This window comes from Sturnira hondurensis, unplaced genomic scaffold (assembly GCF_014824575.4).
Source record: "Sturnira hondurensis isolate 20B ecotype Veracruz unplaced genomic scaffold, ASM1482457v3 Scaffold0010128, whole genome shotgun sequence".
Taxonomy (NCBI): Eukaryota; Metazoa; Chordata; class Mammalia; order Chiroptera; family Phyllostomidae; genus Sturnira; species Sturnira hondurensis.
In genome coordinates this window covers 28,440,269-28,455,787 of record NW_028082759.1, presented here as the reverse complement: position 1 = coordinate 28,455,787, position 15,519 = coordinate 28,440,269, and the positions used below count along the sequence as shown (strand labels likewise).

At 40.7% G+C, this 15,519-nt stretch overlaps 1 protein-coding gene across 1 annotated transcript in view; it reads left to right on the top strand.

Annotated features, from left to right (window-relative positions):
- CA8 (carbonic anhydrase 8 (inactive)) overlaps nucleotides 1–10,876 on the top strand; it is a 109,195-nt gene extending 98,319 nt beyond the window's left edge. The window contains exon 9 of the mRNA XM_037058603.1: nucleotides 9,750–10,876. The gene's annotated coding sequence lies outside the window, so the exon portion shown is untranslated. The remainder of the gene's footprint in view (nucleotides 1–9,749) is intronic.
- Nucleotides 10,877–15,519: the final 4,643 nt, after the last annotated feature.

Below are 15,519 nucleotides of genomic sequence, written 5' to 3'. Positions count from 1 at the left end.
AATGGGTATTTGGAGCAAGTCCCAAAGGAGAGAAAGTCAGCCAGATTACCTTTGCTTATTTAAAGTGTCATTTCTTTAGATTGATGTACCAAATAAATTTGTATTCTGATTACCAAGGAATACAGTTATTATGAAAACTTTAGAAAATACACAAATATATAAAAATGGACCTTTATTTTTAATACTGGCAATCCATTANAGAACATTCCCTTTCATAGTTAAGCTTTCTTATTATTTATATAAAGATAAATGGGTATTTGGAGCAAGTCCCAAAGGAGAGAAAGTCAGCCAGATTACCTTTGCTTATTTAAAGTGTCATTTCTTTAGATTGATGTACCAAATAAATTTGTATTCTGATTACTAAGGAATACAGTTATTATGAAAACTTTAGAAAATACACAAATATATAAAAATGGACCTTTATTTTCAATACTGGTAATCCATTAAGCACAGGCAGTTAATTTTGTTTCCACCACAAATTGCAGTAAAATAACAGGAAATCGATTTTTTTTAAGTGCACAAACCTACAAGGATAGTGAAAACAAAAGAGACAACAGCAACAATATTTTGGAAGGTGGAAGCAGATGGTTGTGTGGTAATAGACTTAGCAGATGTGAGGAGCAAGGCTGTTTACATGACAGAATTTCTCAAAAGTCCCAGGAGTTGGTGGCAACAGCCATAACTAGAAGTTGGAGTATAAGGAGGCTCAAATCATATGTGTTGGTGAGAAGCTGTTTAAGGAGCACATATATCCCCAGGTCCACTCCCAATCTTTGGTGGGTGCCTGGCGATACCCTCTGGAGAGGATGAAGAGAGTCTTTCGTTAGGGGTCATAGGCACAATTGGTCAGTATTCCACACATTAAATAACATCCTCATACCTTGTGTTCCCCTCCTCCACCCTTGCCTTGGCCTCCAATATATTGGTAGTAAGGCCCCTACCCAGATGGGTGGCTGGAAGGATCTTTCTGGAGAATATTATACCCAGGGTCTTCTCTATTGAAATCTACCAGTCAGCTCATCTGTGGTAAGGGTGTAACAGATAGGGCCCCTGTATGCGTGGAACCTTCAGCCTGGTTTCTTATAGTGGTGGTTCTTAGGTATGAGCCGTTAAGGATATTTGAAGGACAATAACATGTAAGAGTCTAAAACAAACAGAAGAAGGCAAGGTATAAGAAATAAATACCTAGGAAGAGAAAAACCAAAAAATTCAGCATTCAGATCTTCAGAGAGGTAAGGAAAAAAGTTGCAACCATTGCATAAGAATAGGATGCTACTAAGAAACTGAAAACATGAAAGAAGAAATGAGGACTTCAGGTTAAGATGGTGGCATAGGCAGACATAACTCACCTCTTAGCACAACTACATCAAAATTACAACTAAATCATAGAATAACCATCACTCAGAACCATCAGAAACTGAGTTGAATGGAAGTCTGACAACTGCGGAATTCAAGAAACCACATCCATCCAGATGGTAGGAGAGGCACAGACAGAATGGGCTGGCTGGTCCCATATCCATGTGTGGTGGATTAAAATACAGGAGGGATAGATATATCAGAAGGGATGAGTTCCAGACCCACACCAGGCCCCCCAGCCCAGGATTCTAGTGCCAGGAAGATAAATCCCCACAACGTTCAGTTGCAAAAGCCAGCAGGGATTGAGTTGTTGGAAGAAACTTCTGGAGCCCCAAGCAGTTCCTCTTAAAGAACCCACACTCGGAATCACCTACTTAGACTCACTCCCTCTGAGCTCTAGCACCAGGATAGCAGCTTGAAAGGCATCCGTGGCATACAGGGAGAAAGTGAAATGTCTGGCATCAGGACAAGCAGAGGCCATTGTCCCTTTGCTAAACTCTACCCCCACAGAGCTGGCAAGCTGGTACCGTAACTGAGACTCCACCAACCTGGCTAACACTGTTTGACTTGTCTTGGAGATCCCCAGAGGCTTTGACCCACGCCAACTCTTGGGCCCATCCAAGCTGCTTTTCCATAAAAATGGCTGGTCTTGGCTCTTAAATCCTATCAAACAAGCAACAGCTGGCTTCAGTGAGCCCTAGCTGCATCTGGCCTAGATTCATAGCTTGGCTTAGCCTGGGAACTGCAGAGCCCAGCACAAGTAGCAGCCGCCTCAGATTGCTTTATAGCTCAGGCAAGGTAGCCCCAGGCAAAACACCAGTGGGGGTTACTCTTAGCCTAAACCATCTTGGAAATCCCAGGGCCTGTGCACCCAGTATATAGCTATTGATCACACTGGAGCACCACAACCCTGCTCCTGCATAGCTGATCCTCCATGGAGAATAGAGGTTGGTGGTCAGTGGTCACAGCCAGTCCTTGCAGCTTACTAGCCTGTTTAAATTCCTCCCATGACCTGCCAACAGTAATCAAGGCTCAACTACATGAGGAGGGTATATTTAGCCCAGATGAAGAGCGTACCTCGAGTACCCAGCTTGGACCCTACAGGGCACCTACTACATTAGCCCACACTACCAAGACACTCAGTCAAAGCAGCTCTACCTAACATGTAGAAACAAACACAGGGAGGCTGCCAAAATGAGGAGACAATGAAACATGGCCCAAATGAAAGAATAGATCAAAGCTCCAGAAAAATAGCTAAGTGAAATGGAGATACGCAATATATCAGATGCGGAGTTCAAAACTCTGGTTTTAAGAGTGCTCAAGGAACTTAGAGAGGACCTCAGAAGTATAAAAAAGACCCAGTCAAAAACAAAGGATAAACTAATTGAAATAAAGAACAATTTACAGGGAAATAATTATAGAGTGGGTGAAGCTGAGAATCAAATTAATGATTTGGAACATAAGCAAAAAGCAACCTACTGGAAAAACAAGGGGGAAAAAGAGTCCATAAAAATGACGATAGTATAAACAACCTGTGAAACAACTTGAAGAGGTCCAACATGCCAGAAGGAGAAGAGAAAGAGCAAGAAATTGGAAATCTATCTGGAAATATAGTGAAAGAAAATATCATTTTTGGGGGTGAAGGAAATAGATATGCAAGTCCAGGATACTCCTCATTTAGGAAGCACAGAGAGTCCTAAACAAGACGGATGCAAAGAGGCTCATTCCAAGACACATAATAATGAAAAGACCAAAGGTTAAAGATATAGAGAAACTTTTAAAAGCAGCAAGATAAAAATTAGCTAACAGGTGGTTGATGGAGTGGGGAAGGGGAGAATGGGTGGAGAGGTGAGGGGATTAAGAAGTACAAATAGGTGGTTACAGAATAGCCATGGGGGTATAAAGTACAGTACAGGAAATGGAGTAGCCAAAGAACCTATACGCATGATCCATAGACGTGAACAATGGTGTGGGGATTGCTTGAGGGAGTAGGGGGCACTGGGTGGAGGGGGGCAAAGAGAAAAATCAGAATAACTGTAATAGCATAATTAATAAAATACAATTTAAAAAAGCAGAAATGAAAAATTTTATAGTACAATCAGAAGGCAGAAGTGAAGAAATTTCTTGGAAAGTAGAGTGAAACTGGGAGAGACTAGAATAGGAAAATTGGAAAACCAAGTTAGGAGCTCCATTATCCCAATAACAGGCAAAGTGGGAAATGGAGAAAATGGAGGGGAGGAACCACCAACAAAATTATTCAAAGTGGTTTCTTGCCCTGGCAGGTGTGGCTTAGTGGGTTGAGCAGCAGCCTGCAAACCAAGAGATCATTGGTTCGATTCCCAGTCAGGTCACATGCCTGGTTTGTGGGCCAGATCCCCAGTAGGGGCGTATGAGAGAGGCAAACAGTTGATATCACAACTATGTTTCTCTCCTCATTCTCCCTTCCTTCCTCTCTCAATAGAAATGAGTAAATAAAATATTTTTAAAATTTCTCAAAACTCATGGATGTAAATTTACAAATTATAAAGGACTCACTGAATTTCCAGCATGGTAGATTAAAATACATACCCATGCAGTATTATTGTGACATTGCTCGACAATGAGGGAAAATTAAAGTGAGAAAAAATGATTTAAAAATCAAAGAACCTGAAATTTGAATATCAGACATTGCAACAATATACTGGATGCCAAAAGTCAATGAAAGATGGCCATCAGAATTCCGAGAGAGTACTACAACTCACTTAGAATTCCTTACCCAGGCAAAATTTCAAGGATTTGAAATGACTCCTCAAAGTCATTTTTAGGTATCAAAGTCACTGAAGATTTACTTTCCAGGAAACTGCTGGGAGATCTGCTTCACCAAAACGCAGCAAGCCAAGAGAACAGATGTGGGACTCAGGAAACAGGAGATCAAACAAGGCAGAGTGCCAGAGTGGTGGTGACATGCGGCTGTGGACAGAGATGGTGTCAGTCCAGATGTGAGCAGATGAGAAGGATGTAGAAGAGTTTTCTTAGGAAGATGAAATTGATAGACTGCGTGATGTCTTACCTTCCTGAGAGCAGAGTCAAGCAGTTGGCAGGTAGTTTTGAATTGAGTACATAGGAAGCTAAGTTGGAAAAAACCCAAGATAATTATTAACTCCAGAGAAAACAGAAAGTTGTGCAGGAAGGGAGAATTAGTGGTATATTAGTAAATATAGCTCAGCTCTAAATAATATTTACATCATTGCAGTAACAAAAGCTGAATATTGATCCAATCCAAATTATTATATAACCACATTGGGGAAGTGGTGAAGGGAAGGGTGTATGTGTGTATGGGTGATGTATGTGGGGGGTGGGGCTGACAGGGGGAAAGCGGGTCACATCTTCATTCTCCATAGGAAAAGTCAGCAGATGATACCAACACAGGAAACTGAAAAGGAGCAGTACAGTCATACTACTTAGTTCTATGGTGTTCATAAAATAATCAGCTAAAAGTGTTGAGGAGGAAGTTGGTGGTAGACTGATAGTTTTAGCAACAAACCTTTTAGCATCATTTAACACATTTAAACTGTGCAAGTATAATTTTGAGGTTTATAAATAGGAGTAATTGCTACTGTCATGCTACTTTTTAAAATGTGTGTACACACACACGCCCGTGTATAGAAACAGTTTTGGGGAGTGTGTGCTGTGGGCCAGGTACTGTGCTGGACCTTGGGAACACTGTGTGGATGAGAACGAGTGTTCACCCATGAACACTTTCTCTGGAGTGATGGAAAGTAAATTGCCAACACCTGCTATGGAAAACCATAGGCCCTCCGGCAGTGCACTTCCAGTTTCAGTGAGTGGGATGCCTAGCCATCACCTGAATTGTCACTAGAAGTGCAGTTATATGCCGTGGAAGCACTGCTGTCCTGTTGTAAATGTTGTCACATTACATTCTCACACAATCCCCACAAGTTAGGAACTGTTGTGTGAGGCTTAAAAGCATCAGGGAGATTGTCTAAAACTTTACAGCGAGTTGGTCACAGAGTTTGGATTTGAACTCGGGTCTTACTGATTCCAAATCCATTCCCCAGGTTGTGATCGATTGAAACATTTTCCCAGGTAATCTGGTATCTGCAGTGAACAAGATCAAGTGTCTGTCTTCAGGGGGAACTAATACCAAGATCACTCTGAGAAGTGGCATTTCCCTTGAAAACTGTAGAGAAAGAGGTGCTCAGCAAGCATGGGGTATTATCTTTAGTTTCTTCTGTGAGAGAGATTTCAGTAGAGTGAGCACCTAAATTCACCAGAGAGTCCACTGTCAGGGAAATCAGAATTTCTCTGGCGCTTGTGGAGAACCCTCTAAGTCGAACCCTCAGAGCTTCAGAAATGAAGGAAACACTGACGAGCAGGAGCATCGGCTGCCCTGGGGAGTATGTTCAGTGTTCAGTGCGTTGGAGTAAGGCCTGACCTTGTATGATTAGAGTGATGGGATAGTTACTTACCTATATTTTCTTCAGTTGATGTTTTGGACCCTGGTAGTTTAATTTTAGTATAGTTGGATATATTCTTAAAATGAGATTTTATTAGTTTTGTAAATTTGGAATGTTTGCCTCTAGACTAGCTTTTCCCAAGTGTATTCCCCAGCGCATTTGGCCACCAAGATGTTAAATCAAGAGGTGACTGCCCACATAAATTTAAAAAATCATACATACGATATTCTCCTTTTGGAGATTTACAATGTAGGTTAGCATGTTAGAGAGTTTGAGATGGTTTTATATGAAAGAACCATATTTTATTACATTTAACCAGCATTTACACAATTTTTCTGAACATGGATTCATTTTTCCGAGCTACTTCTAGAGTTATGTGGAAACTTTGAGGAAATAGGGCTCAAGAGTATATTCCTTTTGCAGAAAATTCATACATCATGACCTTTAGGCTCATTCTAGCTCTGCAATGGTGTGACTTTACAATTTTGATCATCAGTCAGTTTCATGTCAGTCACTTGGATTTATAATTTGTTGGGCTGTGCTTAGTTAAGAATATGCAGATTATGATCTCCTGGAGGAGGAAGCACAAGCCATTCACATGGCTGGGCAGGTATCGCCCTCAGCATCTGAGCTCCCACTTTGGGGGAGTGAAAACCTAGGGACCATTTTGGTTGAAGTCATGATTTCAATACACACACACACACACACACACACACACAAAGGAGACAAAGTGACAAGATTTATATTTATAGATCCCAGAATGGAGGTGCAGTGAGCCTTGAGAAAGGCAGTCCTCCGTCCCAGGTCCCAGTGAACAGGAGAGAACAGGGTAGCAAGCATCTATCACTTACAAGGAGGTTGGGGTGGCAGTCACTAATTCTTTCACAGGCTCAGCTCTGAGTGGTCATTTTAAAAGCTGACCCAGGAAAGCAAGGCAGAAACTGGTGGTGGGAATTCTGAATTTCGGTCTTTGTCTAAATGTCTAGATGCAGGAGTGAGCAGGGTTTTCACGCTGTGGAATGCTTAAGCAGCAACTCAGAATGGCTGTTTTCTTTTCTTTTCTTTTTTTAAATATATTTTATTGATTATACCATTACAGTTGTTCTATTCCTCCCCTTCATTCCCCTCCACCTGCACACTCCCTCCCCCACCATTCTCCCCCCCTTAGTTTATAACCACATGTCTCAAGTTCTTTAGATTCTATATTTCCCCCACTATTCTCACCCTCCCCCCTATCTATTTTCTACCTACCATCCATGCTATTTTCTGTGCCTTCTCCCCCCTTCTCCTCCTCCCATCCCCCTGTTGCTAACCCTCCATGTGTTCTTCATTTCTATGGTTCCACTCCTGATCTAGCTGTCCTCTTGGTTTGCTTTTGTTTTAGGTGTGGTTGTTAATAACTGTGTGTTTGCTGTCCTTTCACTGTTCATCTTTTTCATCTTCTTTTTCTTATATAAGTCCCTTTAGCATTTCATATAATAAGGGCTTGGTGATGATGAACTCCTTGAACTTGACCTTATCTGAGAAGCACTTTATCTGTCCTTCCATTCTAAATGAAAGTTTTGCTGGATAAAGCAATCTTGGCTGTAGGTCTTTGGATTTCATGACTTGGAATACTTCTTTCCAGCCCCTTCTTGCCTGGAAGGTCTCTTTTGAGAAATCCGCTGACAGTCTGATGGGTACTCCTTTGTAGGTGACTGTCCCCTTATCCCTTGCTGCTTCTAGGATTCTCTGCTTCATTTTAATCTTGGTAATGTAATTATGATGTGCCTTGGTGTGTTCCTCCTTAGGTCCAACTTCTTTGGCACTCTCTGAGCTTCCTGGATTTCCTGGAAGTCTATTTCCTTTGCCAGACTGGGGAAGTTCTCCTTTCTTATTTGTTCAAATACATTTTCCACTCGTGGCTGTTTCTTTCCCCCTTCTGGTACCCCTATAATCCGGATGTTGGAACGTTTAAAGATGTCCTGGAGGTTCCTAAGCCTCTCCTAATTTTTTTTGAATTCTCATTTCTTCATTCCTTTCTGGTCGGATGTTTCGTTCTTCCTTCTGGTCCATTCCATTGATTTGAGTCCCAGTTTCCTTTCCATCGCTATTGGTTTCCTGTGTATCTCCCTTCATTTCAATTAGTTTAGCCTTCATATGTTCCTCTAATTTGTGACTATAATCTACCAGTTCTGTGGACATCCTGATAAATAGTGTCTTGAATTTTGCTTCTGAGAGGCTGGCAATCTGTTGGTCGCTTAGAGTTATTGGCTCTGGGACTTTGAGTTCTTCTTACACCATCTTTTGGGCTGTTCGTGCCTGTTCCGTAGCAGGATCGGAGCCCTAAAGTGTTCACTAGAGCAGGGCAACTAAGTTGCTGGGTTGTGAAGCTGTATGTGGGGGCGGGGTCAATGAGAGACAATGGCTTCCCTCTGCCGCCTGCTGCCACGACCCCCACCAGCACCGCAGCCACCACCGTCACCAGGCCCACGCGTTTCGTCCCACTGCACGTGAGTGTGCCACCGCCGTCAGCCCTCCACCACTGGGTTCGCCCCCTGGGGCCTGTGTGGTCCGTCTCGCTGTGCGGGAATGTGCGACCGCGGTCAGTCTGCCCCACACCCCAACTGGCTCCGGGCTGCCTGCGCGTCTAGGTCAGGGCATCATTCCTGCCCAACCCAGCTCCGCTGCTGGCTCCGCCTCTCTTACCGTTTGGTTGAACAGTTCGTAGTTTTCGGACTTCCGTATAATTCCGTTTTCTGGTCTTTGGGTGTGTCCTAGTTCTCCAAACCTTTGTTGTATTCAAACTTGGTTGTGGGAGAAGGCACAGTGTTTCCACCTATGCCTCCATCTTGGCGGAAGTTCCAGAATGGCTGTTTTCTCATCACATGGGTTATAATTGTCAAATATATACATAAACAATGTCCCGTTTTACCTTTGAAATCATATCTTTGAGGCATACTTTCAAAGGTTTGGTTGTGACTGTCTTCTTTGCAATGTAGTCTGGATATATATACCCCAGCATTATAAATATTTTCTAATATTTTCCAGAAATGATATATATTAAACATGGACATAGGCATACATGTGTAGACATGTGTGTACATATGTACAGGCACAACCCCCCACACACACACCGTACATGGACACATTTAAAGTATACTCCAATGTACTGTAATTTATTCAGGAAGGAAGCCATTTGGTTTGTCTCCAGTTTTTTTGCATCAGGGAATATCCTTACACCCAAAGTCCATGTATGATTGCATGGTTATTCTGTGTGATAAACTCCTAGAAGTGTAATTCCAGGTCAAAACTGTATCCATTCTAAATTCCAGTAGGTCTTTTGTTGTTCAAAAGATTAAAGCAGTTTACCTTTAGCCACTGGGTGAAGGTGTCAGTTTCAGCACCCCCATCTGGGGTCAAAGGAGGGGCTGCTATTAGACTAAAAGCAGATGTCATTTTGCTCAATGGGAAACTCATGCTCTCACAAAGTACTCTTTTATACCTGTATTATTCTCCGTTTGTTATTTATCTACTTCTTTAATACAATTGTAAAGTCATTTGGAGACTAGGAGGAAGTGGCCTTTGTGCCCAAGTTGTTGTTATCAGTGATTATTAAACATGAAATTAATGGTGGTGACTGAAAGCTTTATTTTATTATTAAACATCAGATGTAAATTTTTGCTTAGAAAACAGCTTGCACATTATTTATTTTGGTGTAAAATATTTGTTGCTATGAAATTTTGCATAAATAGATTCTGCCATACCAATTAAAATTATGGTAGACTGGAGAAAATTTGCAGAGGTGACAAACTTGAGCATGAAGACATTTTGAAATTTCCCTATTTTTTTATGAAGCTATTGTTTTTACTATCTCTTACTGGACTATAGACAGACATTTCAGCCTGCTGGGGAGGAATGTCAGTAACATAATCGACTCATTCTTTTTGCATAAAGGAGGAAGACATGGCCATGTAGTGCCCTTGGGTGAGAAATGGATGCTTTCGAGCTGCAGCTCCGGCTTTCCCTGGAAGCCTGCACTGTTTATCTTCATCTAATCCAGCTCTGATGGACACCGGTGGCAGTTGCCTGTACAATGCTCTAATGAAATATTAGAAATGGCTGTACATTCAGGAGAAACTCTATATTATGTATCCACATCACTGCTGGTAGTATTCATAGTTTTGCACACACTGTTTATTGCTTACATGTAGAAGAAATGAAACTAGTTTTCAGAGTTGTTATTAATATGAATATATATCATGTAGTAATGTCGAGACAGGAAAAATACATTTCCAGCATTAGCAGTCCTTCATTTCCTGTCTCCAGCAGAAAATTCAGTCCTTTGGAAAATAATGTAATTCCTGATACTAAAATAAGAGTTTTGATCAAGAACAGTGTACAGCTTCAAAGTGGAATGTAAAGGATTAGTAAAAATTGTATCTCATGTTATTTTTCAGCCCCCACACCACAATTGATGCCAGGCTGGTTGGTTATTATGGAAAACAGTTGGAAAGTTAATGCAAAAACATAATACTCACTTTATATATTTCTTAGTAAAAGGATTTATTTGAAGATATGAATCTAATCATTTATTTGATATATTAGATGCTGCAGTTTCTAGGACATGATAGCAACATAAATTTAATAGTATCCCTGTAATAATTTAGTATTGTACATTTTGTAAGACTTCAAAATATTTTGTTCTGTGGATTTCATGTCTTCAGTGTATTGAGATGTTTCGTTCCAAGATGACCAACAATATCTTTGTTTTAATTAATTTTAAGTGCTACTGACAAATTCAAGCATATGCTTATATACAGTTAAGTGTGACAGAATGATATAATGTGTGTAAAATGGTAGAGTGCCTGGTGCAAAACAAGTACTTAATAAATATTTGTTGTTATAATTACTGTTGTAAAACTAATAACTTCAATAACATAGCCTCAATGTGGAGGAATTAGTGTGATGCAAAATATGTAAGTTACAATAGAAATAATAAAGGTGGAACAGGCATGTGCTGAGAGATTTTAGAGGTGGTGGGTAGAGGTTGTAATAATGACAACATTAAACTCAGATAAAAACCACACCAAGTATCCTTGAAATCAGAAGTGTGTGGCAGGTTCATGGTGGAGCCCGGGGCAGGGAGAGAGAGCGCCAGGGCTGTGGCAGAGTGAAGCAGAGTCTTGTGAAGGACCGGGTCCCTGGTTGCCAGGATCACATCAGGGCAGCGTCAGGCAGAGCTCTGAGAGGCAGAGGCAAGCCCTGCATTCTTCCTTCCACTGTTCCTTGTATGTGTACAGACATGAAGAAATGACAAAGCGTGGTTACAAAAACTGTGGCGTATGTAAACATTTATATCCGACAGACGAGACTGATAAACCACTCACTTAGCGCTGCCTTCGGGTGTAGCCTCATTTTTAGTCCGAATCCAAGAAACTCGGAAGCTTTTCGTGAAGGAGAGGCCAAATGGCACTGCCCCACTCCTTGGGCTGACCCCGTGTTCAGACCCTGAGCCCAAATGGCTCACAGGCACCGGGCTTCCCTGCTCCTGGGAAGCCAGGGGCTGTTCCTGAACCTAACTTCCGATACATTTTGTAGTCCCCAACCATCTGTCCCTTAAAAATACAAAATAAACATAAGAAAAATGAATTCACATGACTTTCAAGGTTATATTGAGTTTCCCCTATTTTCCTTTTTCCTCTCCAATGTGTATACACGTATATATATTTATTTTAAAGTGAGGAATCACATTTATTTGCCGTATATTTTCTGAGTCAAAAGACTGAAATGAGCTACTTGGTTAAGTGTCTGGTATCCACTGGTGTGATCTTGTGGAAGCCTAATATTCTTTAACATGGAAAACCCCTACTTTCTGTAGTTAGGTGCCTCAGAGTCAGACTATGAATGCTGTTTGTAGTGATGCTTTTGTAGGAAGGAATTTGAAAATGCAATCTGTCAATTAGCAAAAGTGCAAACAGCTGATATCAGCTGTTCTGTGTTGATGGTGGCCTGGGAAAGAAAAGTTAAAGGTTTGTAACAGACCCTGAAATGGGGGAAGAAGCCTCATTCTTGTGTGTGGGGCAGGGGGTGGGTGGGAGTCAAGGGTAAATGCCAGGTTTTCAAAGGTCTTGAAATTTTTAACTCAGGGTAGGTGTTGTTCACCTAGCTGTCCTGAGAGGTACTCTAACTTTGTGTGTATTCACACTGTAGTCTTTCCCATAAGTCAGCCTCTAGCCTTTCCTCATGGACCGGAGTCGCCCGGCCGCCTGTGAGGCCACCAGCCCTATAGACAACACCAGGCCAAGGAATAACAATGAGTCAACCAAGGTGACTATGCTATTTAGTCAGCTTCTATTGATGTGGGTTCAGTCTCAATCACTAACAATCAATCAAGAGCAATAACAGAAACAGTCAGTAACAATATCACATGGGAGAACTGGGGGATAATGAACCCAAGTCTCAAGAGTCCAGAGAAGGTCTGATCTGGGAGGCAGCTGGGTGGTCCCTATCTTCAAAGACAGAGTCAAAGGGGCTGGACTCTGGCGGGGAGCTCTCCCTCCCGAGGAAGAACATGCAGGACAGCTCAAGGTGATTCGCTCTCTGGATGTGTCATCCAAGTCTGAAGTCCTCTGCTTATATACTCTTGTATGAGGCAATGTTGTATCAGCTTCTGATGAACAGATATTGTTTTATGTAACTTTGGTAAGCACATGTGGTTTATGTTGCTCTACTGCGCAGGCTCTGAGAGCGTGGTGTCACCCTTCAGGTAAGCACGTGTTGACTGCATTGTCCTGGGCATGCTCTAACCATAGCTTCCCTCCACGGCATCTTAGTTCGGTCCTGCTCCCCACAGCAACAAAGGAAAAAAAAGATGACGAATGGAGGTGCTTTCCCACATGACTTACACATCTAAAATCACCTTTGATTCATGGTAATTGATGTACCCCATCATGTGTAAAGTTGTGTTGTTCTCAGCAGCATTGTCAGTTAAGATCATTTGTCTTCTATTTTTTCACATGAATTCACATGACTTTGGTAAGTTTGGTAAGTTTAGTAAGTTGGTAAGTTTAGCCGAAAGCTTGCCGATATTGTTTATCCTTTTAGAAAACCAACACTGACTTTGCTGGTTTTCTCTGTTGTGTTTCTATTCTCTATATCAGTTCAGTTCTGCTATAACCCTGTTTCCTTCCTTCCTTCTGCTTGGGGTTAGTTTGTCCTTTTTTTGAGTATCTAACGGTGAGAGGTTAGGCTTTTGATTTAAGGTCATTTATAATACAGCCACTTACTATTATGAATTTTTCTCTAAACATTGCTTTAGCTGCATCTTGTAAATTTTGGTATGTTATATTCTTGTTTTCATTCAACTCAAAATATTTTCTAACTTGCCTTGTGATTTCTTCTTTGACCCAGTGGTCCTTTGGGTGTGTGTTGCTTAATTTCCACATATTTATGAATTCCCAGATTTCTATTATTGATGCAGAGTTTCCCTGCCTTGTGGTCAGAGAGCATACTTTGCATGATCTCAGTCCTTTTCAATCTGTTGAGTCTTGGTTTATGGTTTATCTGGGAGAGTGTTCCATGTGCGCTTGGCAGAACCTCTGCTCTGTGAATGGGCCTGGGTGGAAGAAGAGGCCCTTGACCTCATAGTTGTCCCCAGGATTTAGCCTCTGTAGTCTTTTTAATATTCCTTGATGGGGGGCCTAGGGAGAAAAAAAAGCACCCGTTTTCTTGGACATGCCCACCTAGAGTGGGGATTTAATCATGCCAAGCTGGGGGAGGGGAAGAGAAGGTTGGGTTTCAGGCTCAAAATCTGAACATTATTCTTACTGAAACTCAGAAGATTTTCTTCAGTAATTGTTTCTCCACTTGCTGTATGTCTGATGGAGGATTTCCAGACACTTTATATTTCTTTTTATTTCCGCATTTATGGTTGTTTTGCTGGGGCAGCAGGTCTGTGGGGCTCTCTGCGGTGCCATTCTGCATGTAACTCTATCATTTAGGGAGAACACGACTCAAAATTTCAGGCTATCAATTCTCTTTCAGAATTTTCACTTGAATAAGCACATTTTTCAAAATTTTGTTTCAAATATCAACATTTTAATTAAGGGTAGACTCATACTATTTTATAATTTAAAGTTTCTTATAATGAAAATGAAGTTGACATATCAGTCATTAACTTACTGAGTAACTTTGCGCTTCAATTTCATCATTTTATTTCTCTAATTAATTAATTAAAACAATTAGTTCATATGTGCTGATTAATGCTTTTCAGATCTTAACTCTGTTAATTTAACTCCAAGATGGCGAGTGCTCATATAGACATCCAGAAAACCTCATTTTTCTTAGCATCTACCCACTTCTATTGGAAAATATTAATAGAGCAAATATTGACTAAAGCAACCTCTATTCATTTATTGCAGAATATTATCTTGGGTCATAGTATAGAGAATAATGAAAAAGAAGAGGCATTATACACTGATGATGGAGTGCCGCCCTTAAAGCTATGTACACAGGAAACATTCTTTCCTTTTTTTCTGTGTTTCCTTCTTTTGTTTAGAGTTGTTTCCTGCGCTGCTCCTGGTATGAAACTCTTAACCAGCTCTCACTGAGATAATGAGGTGGCGAGACCCTACAGGAGTTTTTTAAAGGAAGATAGAAACAATACAGAAGAAAGGACTTTAAATTGGAAATTGTGTGTCATGGCAGACTTAGATTACATTTTAATAAGGCATACTAGAAGTTTTATACTTTGAGTTGTACAGGGATGAATACCCATTTGGAAGTGATGCTATCGAGTTTTAAGAAACTTTTCAATTTCTGAAACTTAGGCAATACTGCATAAACTGCTCTTGTAGTGCTTTTACTCTCCAAGTGGAACATTGAAGTTTTAGTGAGTTGGTAGAACTCGAGAACTTTCTTAGAGCTGTTCCAAAGACCTGAATATGCTTGTTTTATTTCCTTTGGGCCTGATTCATTTCCAGAATAACTCTACGGCACAATCCCTTTGTTAAACTTTAATTGCTTTCAAATTATATTGGAATCAGACAGCCTCAATAGAAATTTTCCTGCGAAATTATATTAGAATCTGGCTCAAAGGTATTTTTTTATAAAATGCAGATCAAAGTTATACATTGCCCCAAAAAACATTTTATCTTTTATAACATCAAGATGCTTCTTTATGGCATAATGGAAATCTACAGTATTATTATAGCACAAGACTGGAATGAAAATTGACCCTTTGCGATTTTTAGTCATATTAAATAAGTTTCCTTGCAAATATTTTTTTGAGCAAATCTCATTTGAGTGAAATAATCTTAATTCAGAAATCCCTATAACATACATGGTTCCCTTCCCCTTTTTCCTATTCATATTGAGAAATTGTATTTATGCGAAATAGTTTCAAATATTCAATAAATATATTTGAATAAAAAAAATTCACCTGCAAGTCTAGTGAAGATTCTTACAATGGGTTTGCAGAAAGGAAGTGGCCTCCGGTCTTCTGCACAGCTGCCCCGCTGTGCAAGCCCAGCCCTCACACATAACCAGAAATGTGAAGCAGTTTGAGAAAAACGGGGACCAGCTAAGAAAAGCCTATAATTCTATACTTTTTTGTTTTCTAAGTCCACAGAAAGGAAATGTGAATACAGTTTTTCTTGTGAGTAAATTGATTTTCTCAGGAAGAGGAATTCATGCTTCTAGAGCACCAAAGAGGTGATTTCCTCAT